Source organism: Pleurodeles waltl, chromosome 7 (genome assembly GCF_031143425.1).
Source record: "Pleurodeles waltl isolate 20211129_DDA chromosome 7, aPleWal1.hap1.20221129, whole genome shotgun sequence".
NCBI classification, from domain to species: domain Eukaryota; kingdom Metazoa; phylum Chordata; class Amphibia; order Caudata; family Salamandridae; genus Pleurodeles; species Pleurodeles waltl.
The window spans coordinates 1,294,628,740-1,294,642,338 of record NC_090446.1 but is presented as its reverse complement, the minus strand read 5'-3'; positions in this window follow the sequence as shown (position 1 = coordinate 1,294,642,338).

Here is a 13,599-nt window from a genome sequence, read left to right as displayed (position 1 = left end):
TGATACTCACCCCCTTGTGTCTGCTGTGATGTCTTAAAGCGCCCATCCAATTCTGGGTAGGCCACCGCCAGGATCCGGGACATCAGGGGGGTCATGGTGCGACTGGCACCCCTCCTAGGTTGGGAGGCCATCCCCAGCAGTGTTTCTGCGGTCTTCCTTGTTCCGCGGCGGATGTCCTCCCACCTCTTGCGGCAGTGAGTGCCCCGTCTGTTGTGGACCCCCAAGTTCCGGACTTCCTTGGCGATGGCATGCCAAATCTCGATCTTCTGATGGGCGCTGACCTATTTGACATGTACAGGGTGGAAAGGAGGAAATCATCAATGACCTGCATGTTAGATGTGATTGGCCCCCCCCACCAACTTTGCCATATGGCACATGCTCTCATCTATCGTGCGTTGCACTCCTCATTCGCCCCCCCACACCACCAACTTACATCCACCCCAATCCACACAGGCATAGCCCATTCCATGTGCACCCGGTGTACTCACTTGTTGGTCTGGAGGACCATAGAGTAGCGCATACTGGGGGAGGACCCCATCCACGAGCTTCTCCAACTCTTCAGACGTGAAGGCAGGGGCCCTTTCCCCAGTCGCAGCAGCCATTGTATCTTCCAGACCGAGGTCACAGCAGCACTTGCAGTATAGGTCCTCTCCTGTGGATGATCAGGTCTCGAGTGATTAAGCAGATAGAAAATGGCGGTCACGCCCGCGGCGGTGCGTACCGCGGCGGTGCGTACCGCGACCGCCGGCGCACTTCGTCATTGGCTCCTGAAACCCATAGGCTGCAATGTTAACCAATGCGGCTTTGCGCCGCGGTCTTCGACCGCCTACCGCCACGGTGTGCCCCGCCAGCGCATTGACCTCACATCCCATTGTCCCACTTCACAGGTCAGGCAGCCCCCATTTCAAGGGCCTACATGGCTTAATTTTGACTGCGACACACAGGCCTAGGCCTTGCATTGCCACACATACACGCCTTTCAACCCATTGCCATTCTTTAACTGTGCAAGCTGTCTGTACGTACCTGTGGTTTGGCTGACTCTGTGCTCCATGTTGTCCTTCCTAGGCACCGTCCGCTGGGACTTGGGATGAGAAGGAGGAATCCTCGCGTGTACCGACCGCTGGTGGACCTGTCGACAATGGAAGAACGCCATATAATACTTCGATACAGACTTGACCGTGCCACTATCCATGAACTCTGTGCCCAGCTGGACCCAGCCCTGATGTCCCCCATCCGCCAACCCACAGGGATTCCCCCTCTGGTGCAGGTTTTGTCAGTCCTCCATTTTTTGGCAAGTGGGTCATTCCAGACCACAGTGGCCATGTCATCTGGAATGTCTCAGCCTATGTTTTCAAAGATTTTGAGTAGAGTGTTGTCTGCCCTGATGAAACTCATGCGGAGCTACATCATTTTCCCAGACGAGGGTGACTTGCCTACAGTGAAGGGTGATTTCTATGCCCTTGGACATATCCCCAACATCATTGGTGCCATTGATGGGACCCATGTGGCTTTGGTACCCCCAAAAGACGATGAGCAGGTGTACCGAAACAGAAAAAGTTATCATTTGATGAATGTCCAGGTGGTCTGTTTGGCTGACCAGTACATCTCCCATGTAAATGCCAAGTTCCCAGGGTCAGTGCATGACGCGTTTGTGATGCGAAATAGCAGCATCCCCTATGTGATGGAGCAGCTACAGAGACAACGTGTGTGGCTAATAGGTGACTCTGGTTACCCCAACCTGCCTTGGCTACTAACCCCAGTAAGGAATCCCCGGACCAGGGCAGAGGAACGGTACAATGAGGCCCATGGGCGAACTAGGAGGATCATCGAAAGGACCTTTGGCCTCCTGAAGGCCAGGTTTAGGTGCCTGCATATGACTGGGGGATCCCTGATGTACTCACCAAAGAAGGTGTGCCACATCATCGTGGCCTACTGTATGCTTCACAATCTGGCATTGCGACGTCAGGTTCCTTTCCTGCAGGAGGATGGTGCAGATGGTGGTGTTGAAGTAGCTGTGGAGCCTGCGGAGAGTGAAGAGGAGGAAGACTCAGAGGACGACACAGACAACAGGGACAGAGTAATAGCACAGTATTTCCAGTAGCACACAGGTAATGATCACCCATGCCATTTTACATTTCCTGAAAGCCTCCTGCATCTCAACTTTGTCGGTTTCCCCCCAGACCTATGAACATGATGTTTGATTTTCCCTTCCCTTTTCTGTGCTGTATGAGCCACTGCGTGACCTCGGCTTGGTTGGCCCATGGACTAATGCTAAGTTACCTCGGTATGTGTAATTCACAATGTTCACAATACGTAATTGATATGTAATGTGTCATACATTTGTAAATAAGACAGGCTGAGTCCTGATTGATTTCAGTGCAATGTGTGATTTATTATTAGTGCATAGATATTGGTACATGATAGTGAAACAGTGATGGGTGGGGGTGGAGTAATGTCCATGGCGGAGTCCAGTTCTCAGTCTCACAGGTGCATTGTCCATATGCCTGTGGCAGGATGGAGCAGGGGCAGTTCAAGGTTTGACAGGGTGGCAATGTGGGACTGTGGGAGGACTTCAGGGGGTATGTGATGCTGGCGGGGGACTTGACATCCTACTCTGTCGGTTTTTTGGATCTCAGGCTCCTTTTGCGGGGCGGTTGTTCTTCAGCAGGAGGTGGGGTTCTGGTGGGCTGTCGTTGTGGTGGGGCCTCCTGTCCACTAGCGCCGGCGGAGGTGGTAGGCTGTTCCTGTTCCTGGCTAGTGACAGGGGCCCTGTGTGATGCCACATGGTCCCGAAACGTGTCCTCTATGCGGTTCAGGGCCTGGACTATGCTCCCCATAGCGGTTGAGATGTTGCTGAGTTGGTCGCTGAACCCCATGTAGCGTTGCTCCTGCTGTGCCTGGATCTCCTGGAACCTGGCCAGTACCGTCGCCATCGTCTCTTGTGAGTGGTGGTAGGCAGCCATGATGGTGGTGAGGGCCTCTTGGAGAGTGGGTTCCCTGGGCCTCTCCTCCCCCCCCTGTCGCACAGCAGCCCTCCGAGTTGCCCTATTTCCCTGGGCCTCTGTCCCCTGGACGGTGTGCCCACTCCCACTGCCCCCAGGTCCCTGTTGTTGTTGGGTTGGTGGGTTACCCTGGGGGCCCTGTAGTGGTAGACACACCGCTGCTTGACCTGTCCTAGAGACAGAGGCATGGGCCCGCTGGGTGGGAGCTGTGCGGTTGTTCCCAGAGGGGGTTGGATCTGCAGTGGCCTGTGTCTGGGTGAGGGGAACCGACTGCCCAGAGGTCCCCGATGGTCCGGGCTGGTCGTCAGGTTCCAGGTCGACAGAGCTGCTGTCATCACTAGTGGCCTGTTCCGGGGGTGGGATGGACATTTCTGGTCCCTCCTGACCGGTGTGTTGTCGTTCGGGTCCTGCATGGGGTAAGAGGGTATGGTTATTGTTTCTGTGTGTGCATTAGCTTGCGTTTTATAGGTGCCCTTGTCCCCCAGTGCTGGCATTCCCTTGGGGGAGGTGTTGTGAGGGTGTTTTGTGGGGGGGGGTGATGGGTATGTGCAGTGGTCATGCTTAGGTGATGGGTGTCCATAGTTTGGGGGTGGCATGCAGGGGTTGGTGTTGGGTGGGTTGTGCTGGGGAGACATTCTCAGGGAGGATGTGTGCTGGGGGCTTGGGGGTGAGGGTGGGGGTTAGCATGCTGTGGGGGGGGTGAAGTGGTTGGCCTTGTACTTACCAGAGTCCATTCCTCCGTGTACTCCAGCGAGGCCATCAGGATGCAGGATGTTGAGTACCTCTTGCTCCCATGTTGTGAATTCGGGTGGAGTGGGTGGGGGTCCCCCGCCAGTCTTCTGCACTGCGATGTTGTGTCGCGAGACCATCGAGCGCACCTTCCCCCGTAGGTCGTTCCATCGTTTGCGGATGTCCTCTCTATTTCTGGGATGCTGTCCCACCGCGTTGACCCTGTCCACGATCCGCTGCCAGAGCTCCGCCTTCCTTGCTATGGTGGTATGCTGGACCTGTGAGCCGAAGAGCTGGGGTTCCACTCTTATGATCTCCTCCACCATGACCCGGAGTTCTTGGTCCAAAAAGCGTGGGTGCCTTTGTGGTGCCATGGGGTGGTGTGTATGAGGTGTGGGGTGGTGTATGTGATGATGTGTGTGTTGGTGTGTGGTGCTATGTGCTTCTATGTGGTGTGTGTGATGTTGCGGTGTGCCTCTGTGTGTCTGGCTCTCTATTCTCTGATGTGTCTCTCTCTCTCCTTCGTCTCTGGTTTTTGTTGGTAGGGGTTTGTGGGTGATGTGGGTGTGTGTTTTATATGGTATTGGATGTGTGGGAGTGGTGTGTGTATGTGTTTCAGGTGTGTGCCTTTCAAATTGTCCAATGTGGTAGGGGTTTGTAAAGGTGTGTGTATTTTCACCGCGGCGGTGTGTACCGCCAATGGAATACCGCGGTTGAATGACCGTCGCGTCGATTTGCGGGTCATAATGGGATGGGCGTATTTCTGTTGGCGTGGCGGTGGAGGTTTGGTCTTCTCCAGTTTACCGCTGGCCGCTGATGTGGCGGACTGCAGTGGAGGGCGGATTTTCGGAGGTTTTGCAGTTGTGGGTCAGAATGTCCGTGGCGGCTGACCGCGGCCGCGGCGGTATTGTGGCGGCCTTCTGACCGGCGGTAAGCGGCTTTTACCGCCGAGGTCAGAATGACCCCCAAAGTGTCCCCAAAGAAGCTAAAGTACTGTCAGAAAGAGGTGATGTACTTGGGTCACCTGATTGAAAAAGGGTCGAGGAAAATATCCAAAGAAAGGGTGACAACCATATTGCAGATGAATCCCCTGACAAACAAGAGGGACGTCAGGATGTTTTTGGGAATGGTGGGGTACTGTCGTCAGTGGATTCCCAACTTTTCGATTATCTCTAAACCATTGGTGAGGTTGACTGTCAAAGAAATTCAGGATGGCTCGGGTGCCACAACCATGTCCGAGAAAGAGATGAAGGCATTCATTGAACTGAGGGAAAGCATTTGTAGGGAACCAGCTTTAGGTATGCCTGATTACACAAAGCCTTTTGTATTGTTTTGTCATGAATATGATGCTTGTTCTTTGTCTGTCCTGGCACAGGTCCATGGAGGTGCAAACCGCTGAGTAGCATATTTTTCAGCTACTTTGGACCCAGTCGCAGCAGCCTTACCGGGTTGTTTGCGTGCAGTTGCAGCAATTGGTCAAAGCCTCACTCAGTGTGAAGGTATAGTGATGGGACATCCCTTAACAGTAATGGTCCCACATTCAGTTGAAATTCTGTTGACCCGAACAAAGACTCAGCATATGACAAATGCTCGCCTAACTAAGTATGAAACAATTATACTGGGGTCACCAAATGTATCCTTAAAGAGTTGTACTGTGTTGAACCCGGCAACTTTGCTTCCTAATGAAAATGCAGACACTGATGATGCTGAGGAGGTAGAACATGATTGTCTTCAGGTAACAGATCTGTGCACCAAACCAAGACCCAACATTAAAGATGCCCAATTGGAAGAAAATGATTACATCATCTTTGTTGATGGTTCTTGCCTGAGAGACTCAGTAGGAGTACTGAGAGCTGGATATGCTGTGTGTACAATCTCTGGTATCCTAGAGGCATCCTAGAGTATACTCTGCTCAAGTGGCTGAATTAATTGCTCTTGCTCTGGTCACAGAGGGGTTTCCTGACCTCTTCTGGTTCTCCAGTGAAAAATGGTGAAAGAATTAAGGAATTGTTGCATGCGATTCAGTTACCTCTTGAAATTGCCGTGGTGAAATGCAGTGCTCATGTTAAATCACAGGACTTCGTGCCAATGGGAAATGGATATGCAGATCAAGTCGCAAGGTTTTGTGCATTGAACTGTATATCGTTTCAAGACCAGTGGGAATTGTTACCTGAAACTAAAAATGAAACATTCTCAGGGTATGCATTAAAGGTGGTTGACACACTGGAAGAGTTGAGATCACTGCAGGCACGTGCCAGCCAAGAGGAGAAACGCTCTTGGCTCAAAATGCAATGCGTACAGAGGTCTGATGATCTATGGTTTCAGAGGAGGGGAAAATGGTTTTGCTGAACAGTCTTTTGTCACAGTTTGCGAGGTTTTACCATGGTCAAGCACATGTTGGGAGAGACGCAATGATCAGGTTGTTCAAAGTCGATTGGTTCAATCCAAAATTCAGAGAAGCCGCAGAAGTTATCTGTCACAGGTGCATTATCTGTCAGCAGATGAATGCGGGGAAAGGGACCGTGGTGAATTTAAGCCACATTGGTAGAGCTGGAGTTCCATTTAGCAGGATGCAGATGGATTTTATTGAGATGCCTGTGTGTGAAGGTCTGAGGTACGTGTTGGTGATTGTGTGCATCTTTAGTCATTGGATTGAAGCTTACCCTACACGTAGGAATGACAGTCTTACAGTAGCAAAGCTGCTGCTTAGGGAGTTGATGCCACGTTTCGGGTTTCCGATCTCTTTGGAATCAGATAGGTGAAGTCACTTCAACAATGAGGTGATTAAGCTCTTGTGTGCTGCCCTGAACACTGAGCAGAAATTACACTGTAGTTACCACCCTGAAGCATAAGGACTAGTGGAGCAGATGAATGGTACCTTGAAGTCGAGAATGGCAAAGATGTGTGCAGCCACAAATTTGAAATGGCCATATGCATTGCCCTTAGTGCTGATGTCAATGAGAAACACACCCAACAAGAAAACAGGACTATCTCCTCATGAAATTCTTATGGGCCGAGCTATGAGATTGCCCGCAGTGCCTGCAAATGCTCTTGTGAATATCACAGATGATATGGTGTTCGACTACTGCAAGGGTCTGGCTGATGTGGTCCGCTCTTTCTCTCACCAGGTGGAAGCTACCACATTGCCACCGATAACTGATCCAGCTCACACCCTGAAAGCCGGTGACTAGGTTGTTTTCAAGAAACACGTGAGGAAGTCGTGTTTGGAGCCATGTTGGAAGGGGCCGTATCAAGTGATACTGACAACTACCACTGCTGTGAAATGCGCGGGAATTCCAAACTGGATCCATGTCAGTCACACAAAGAAGGTGACGTGTCCAACTGACGAGGAACTCGAATTGTCGAAAACAACAGCTGCAGAGAAGGAAGTCTCAGGGCCGGAGAGTAATCAAAGGATAGCTGAGACTGAAGGAGAGCCCGTTGAGGTGGTCACTCAGACAGCAAACGAAATCCAGAGGGGTGACAGTGAGCCTATCTCAACTGAGGCGCCAGGAGGACCGACCCAAAGAGAGGTTCTCCCAGAAGCAGACGGATACGGGTTCGAAGTTGAGCCCTTGACAGACCCAGAAGGCGAAGGAGGTGAGGTAGAAGGAGGTTAAAGTGTTCTGACTGCTCCTGAGCTGCTTGCAGGTCAATCAAGTGAAAACACCATAGCACAAGAGGAGGGCACTGTTCAACATCCTGAAAGGCTGAGCGGTTGGAGAGCACTTAAAGGAGATAATTGGCCGGAACCACAAGCTGCACAGGAGAAAGTGGTCCTCAATGAAACAATAGAAGAAGAAATTGGCACAACAAGGAAAGAAGATCTCAGTGAAGGAGAGCTGCAGGGTGATCGCAAACTGAAAAGAAAGAGAGTCGCAAACAGAAGGTACGCAAGTCCTGAATGGGCTTATACGACATCAGCTGAGTGGCAACAAGAATTCTTGGCATTCTTTTTTGATCGAGAAATTCCAGGTCAATACTACGGCACCTGAATTCAACCATAGAAAGAGACTGTGTTAAAATTGAAATCAAATAGAGAGAGAAACCTGAAAAAAGAGACTGATAAATTACCGGATGTGACACTGTTAACCTGAATTGACTCTGAAATCCCGATTATGACAAGCTGCTAACCGGATTTGACAAAGGGTCCTGGGAGTGAGTGAGACGCTGTAAATACTTGCTAAGAGAGAGACTTTGCACAAAGAAAAAAAAAAAAAGAGCTTTTAGATCTTCCTCAAGTTGATTGTTTGCTTTATATTATTCTGCTCTCTGATTCTTTACAGATCATGAGTAACACTAGAAATAATGATAATAGGGATAGGATTCGCAGATGGTTGAGTGTTATTTTGGGTGTTGCGTGTGCAATAGTAATTATAGGTGTGATTGTGGGAATGCCATTGGTGGATAAGAGTGCGATTAACAATGTTCCAACTCATGAGACTGCTACACTAACACCATGGGAGAGGTTTGAGCAGGATACAAAGTATTTGCATTAGGGAACTAACACGAAAGGGAACTATCTACTAATGTCTTCTATCACTTGTTGAATGAGTATGTTGAAACAATGGATGCAAAGAATTGCTATGTGTGCACCAAGATTCCTTCGTCAGTTCAAGAAGGGGTTACTTATCATAGTTTGCCGCTTACCTACGGAATAAGCTGTAGTTTGCTATTAACAAGATTCTGTGATCAAGAATATATTCAATACTTCTATTCTAATCTAGAAGTAGTATTTTCTTTTGTGCCTATAATTGAGTTTTTTTAGTAAAACAGTTAAGGAGCATACCATAAAAATAGTTAGGGGTTTCTTTGAGCCGACACTGACATTTGGGTCAGTTTATGCGCATCGCAATATTCTAACCTGCTTACTAACGCCTGTAGAGAAGAGCTTTTTAGATCACACTGATGATAGAAGAAAAGCTTTAAAGGAAAAGCTAGAAAATGGATAGAAAAACAAACGTTTGCAAATGATTATGCTTATAGTGCAATAAAGACGCAAGGCAAGTTAGCTATAGAAGCATTACAAGTAGGAAGGCTTTGTATATATAGTCCAAAATCTGATCATGACACTTTATTTGTGGGAACGAGTGAGTGCAGGCATGTGTTTTTGTTTCAGAGTAAATGGACGTTCATGTTAAATGGACAGGATCTAGCGATCCCTGAGATCTATTACATATGTGGACTTAATGCTTATTACCTCTTCCAAAGGGATGGTATGGGACATGTTATTTGGCAATAGTTTTCCCAAAGATCAACCAATTTGACGACTTAAAGCAACTCCCTAAAATGTCTGAATTACATCATACTAGACAAAAGAGAGAAACAGTGGCTGCTGTCATAGGTGATATATTTGGAGCCATAATTCCTTCAGTGGGGGTTATCTTAAACTCCATAAAGATTTGAAAGTTGTCTACTATTGTGGATAACATGCTGACAAACTTCACAGGGGCTATACTCCTGATGGATACTGAACCTGCTGCGGAGAGGGCTATGACTCTTCAAAACAGGCTTGCTTTAGACATTCTTTTAGCGAAAAGTGGTGGAGTCTGTAGGATGCTTAATGAGCGCCACTGTTGTGCATTCATACCTGACAATAGCAATAAGATTAGGATTATGCTTACTAACCTAACAAGAGATAGTACAGATTTGAAGGAGCTGAAAGAACCTGGAGTTTGGGAAAAGGGTGGAAAGGGAATTGGTTTAGTAGCAGTTGGAATGGGATACTTGCAAAAATAATAGGGGTTATATTGATTGTTCTAGCTTGTTTATTCGGACTATGGTTGGCATGCAAAATTAGTAAAAGAATTAGAGAAAAATTGGCAAAACGCAATAAAAGGAAAGAGGAAAAGAAAAAGTAGAAAATATTCAAAGAAACTTATGCAAAATTAAGGAAGGGAGAAGAAACTGAAATGCGCAATAGAAGAAAGTGAAAGGTTGTGAAGGGAAAGGTTTTGTGTGATGACAAGTTCCATCAGAGGAGGGATTGTTGGAGCGTAGACATGAAATGTTTATGAACTAATGCATAATAATGCCGCATAGAATACGTATTAATGTGTTTTACTAAACGTGAGTCTGAAAAGGTGCCCACGGGGAGTGGCCATCAATATATACATGACTAATAAAATTGACTAAAAATGAGTTGTTGATGCAATAATGTATGATTTTGTATTAGTATTAAGAGCTATACATTAAGGTTTTGCTAATTCATTCATTAGGCCTTAGCTAGCATGAGTCGGGGCCTAGCTGCCCGGTTTCATATTAAATGTGCTTTTCTAATGTGCAGTGTGCTGACTTGCTGAAGGACATGTAATCATATTTTTCCAGAAGCTAGAAGATGAGTGTAACTGTAGTAGATCCGTTCTCATGAAATTCAACTTGCTCAAGGAAACATTCTTGCTGAATGCAACAGTGTAGTATCTAGTGAGGGATACGTTAGCAATGGCTATCCTATCTTTTACAAATGGTAAGTTAAGTTTCCTTAAGTTTTGATCACATTCATCTCTTTTGATGGACCCACTGCCATTTTAGTGGAATGTTTTGTGGAATTTTTTTTTTTAATGTGTTATATTCTGAGGCTTTTCATGAGGGATCCCGTTTTTATCATCAAGAGATGAAATATTTTGTTTGTTTCTGAGGATGTTCTAAGATTTCATCATTTAGTTAATGCTTGATAGTGCATGAGTGGTGTGTTGGTCTAAAAACTGAACATAGCTACCTTGGTTAAGAAAGTAATATATTCTTCTATTTATGATGACATCTATTGAGAGATTGAAGTTGCTTTCCATCACAAACATTTCACCATTGAGAATATTTGTAACTTGTTTGATCATGCCAAAATAAGGGGTCACCATTATGTGGCATATATATATTAACCATATAGAGAACTTTTCCACCTTTATTTAATCTTTAATTTAGAGATGATCTGCCCTCTTTTTTGGTCGTGTGTGTTACTACTAGCTTTTTTGGCTATACATGCAATTACCCCATTTTTATGAAAGGATGGGGGCATAATACCTGCGCTTTCCAGTTGTTTTTAAAAGTTAAGGTTTATTTATTTCCAATTCTAGGTTCTTGGGAGTATTGTGAAATAATCTTTCATTCTGTAAAGATAATCAGACATTAACTGTTCTGCATATTTAGTAGGTTTGAGACTGCTGTACACATTTGTGCTCCTCTGTAGAATTGTTGTTTGGCACTTTACTAGTAATTTAGTTGGGTTTGTGTGAGACATGATATACATGTATTCCAGGCCATAATAGCATATATAATAACTTAAGGGGCTAGACGCAAAATGAAAACAAGCGGCCGAGAACACCTTCCCCTGCCCCCCCGACAACCCACCACTATAAATGACCCACCTCTCCCAGGTGGATTAAAACTTCGGAACTAACAACAAATCAGCAGAACTAAGAACAGTGCTGATAAACCAAGCGGGCAGAATTGTAACACAGCATTCCTTGTTGCACAAGGACTAATAAGTGACCTCATGGTTCTGAGGAAGAAAGAGCTTACAAAATTATCCTTAGTAAACAGACTGCATTTATTTATATAACTAAATAAGACCAAATATTAAAAATATAACCCCCAAAAAAGTTTTACTAAAAATACTGTAAACATTAAAATAAATGTAAAAATAAAAACAAATATAAAAAACAAATAATTAAATGCTATAAAATCTAATTAATTAATATTATAAGAATTATTGGAGACTACAAATATTAAATATACTATTTCCACTCCAGCTTATACAACAGTAGGACAAGTGTAGGACTTCGGAGGAGCTAGATTTACTATACCTACTCTAATCAATGCAAAAGTAATGAAAGCTATGGAGTTGTGAGGGGTTAAATGTGCTATTCCCACTACAAACACTGAACAGTAGGGAAAGCGTTGGAATTTGGAGGGGTTAGATTCACTATTATCACTTCAAACTGTGCAAAAGCATTGTACTTTGGAGGGGTAAAAATTATTATTCTCACTCTTGTTGGGCTTCAGATGTGTTTCATTTACAATTACTACTCCAATCTAATCAAGAGTAGGGAAAGTACTTCACTTCAAATACATTAGATGAGTAACCTCATAAATTTAGAATAAAATGAAACTGATGTAGGAAAGTACCATCTTGCCTGGCATGTTACCCCCATATTTCACTGTATATATGTTGTTTTAGTCTATGTGTCACTGGGACCCTGCCAGACAGGGCCCCAGTGCTCATAAGTATGTGCCCTGTATGTGTTCACTGTGTGATGACTAACTGTCTAACTGAGGCTCTGCTAACAAGAACCTCAGTGGTTATGCTCTCTCTTCTTTCCAAATTTGTCACTAACAGGCTAGTGACCAATTTCACCAGTTCACATTGGCATACTGGTACACCCATATAATTCCCTAGTATATGGTACTAATGTACCCAGGGTATTGGGGTTCCAGGAGATCCCTATGGGCTGCAGCATTTCTTTTGCCACCCATAGGGAGATCTGACAATTCTTACACAGGCCTGCCAGTGCAGCCTGAGTGAAATAACGTCCACGTTATTTCACAGCCATTTACCACTGCACTTAAGTAACTTATAAGTCACCTATATGTCTAACCTTCACCTGGTGAAGGTTGGGTGCAAAGTTACTTAGTGTGTGGGCACCCTGGCACTAGCCAAGGTGCCCCCACATCGTTCAGGGCAAATTCCCCGGACTTTGTGAGTGCGGAGACACCATTACACGCGTGCACTATACATAGGTCACTACCTATGTATAGCGTCACAATGGTAATTCCGAACATGGCCATGTAACATGTCTAAGATCATGGAATTGTCACCCCAGTGCCATTCTGGCATTGGGGAGACAATTCCATGATCCCCCGGGTCTCTAGCACAGAACCCGGGTACTGCCAAACTGCCTTTCTGGGGTCTCCACTGCAGCTGCTGCCAACCCCTCAGACAGGTTTCTGCCCTCCTGGGGTCCAGGCAGCACTGGCCCAGGAAGGCAGAACAAAGGACTTCCTCTGAGAGAGGGTGTAACACCCTCTCCCTTTGGAAATAGGTGAAGGCTGGGGAGGAGTAGTCTCCCCCAGCCTCTGGAAATGCTTTGATGGGCACAGATGGTGCCCATCTCTGCATAAGCCAGTCCACACCGGTTCAGGGATCCCCCAGCCCTGCTCTGGCGCAAAATTGGACAAAGGAAAGGGGAGTCACCACTCCCCTGACCTACACCTCCCAGGGGAGGTCCCCAGAGCTCCTCCAGTGTGCCCCAGACCTCTGCCATCTTGGATTCAGAGGTGTTGCTGGCACACTGGACTGCTCTGAGTGGCCAGTGCCAGCAGGTGACATCAGAGACTCCTTCTGATAGGCTCTTATCTCTCTTAGTAGCCAATACTCCCTCCTAGGTAGCCAAACCTCCTTTTCTGGCTATTTAGGGTCTCTGCTTTGGGGAATTCTTCAGATAACGAATGCAAGAGCTCACCAGAGTTCCTTTGCATCTCCCTCTTCACCTTCTGCCAAAGGATTGACCGCTGACTGCTCAGGACGCCTGCAAAACCACAACAAAGTAGCAAGACGACTACTAGCAACCTTGTATCGCTTCATCCTGCCGGCTTTCTCGACTGTTTCCCGGTTGTGCATGCTCTGGGGGTAGCCTGTCTCCTCTCTGCACCAGGAGCTCTGAAGAAATCTCCCGTGGGTCGATGGAATCTTCCCCCTGCAACCGCAGGCAACAAAAGACTGCATCACTGGTCCTCTGGGTCCCCTCTCAGCACAACGAGCGTGGTCCCTGGAACTCAGCATCTCTGTCCAAGTGACTCCCACAGTCCAGTGACTCTTCAGTCCAAGTTTGGTGGAGGTAAGTCCTGGCCTCCCCACGCTAGACTGCATTGCTGG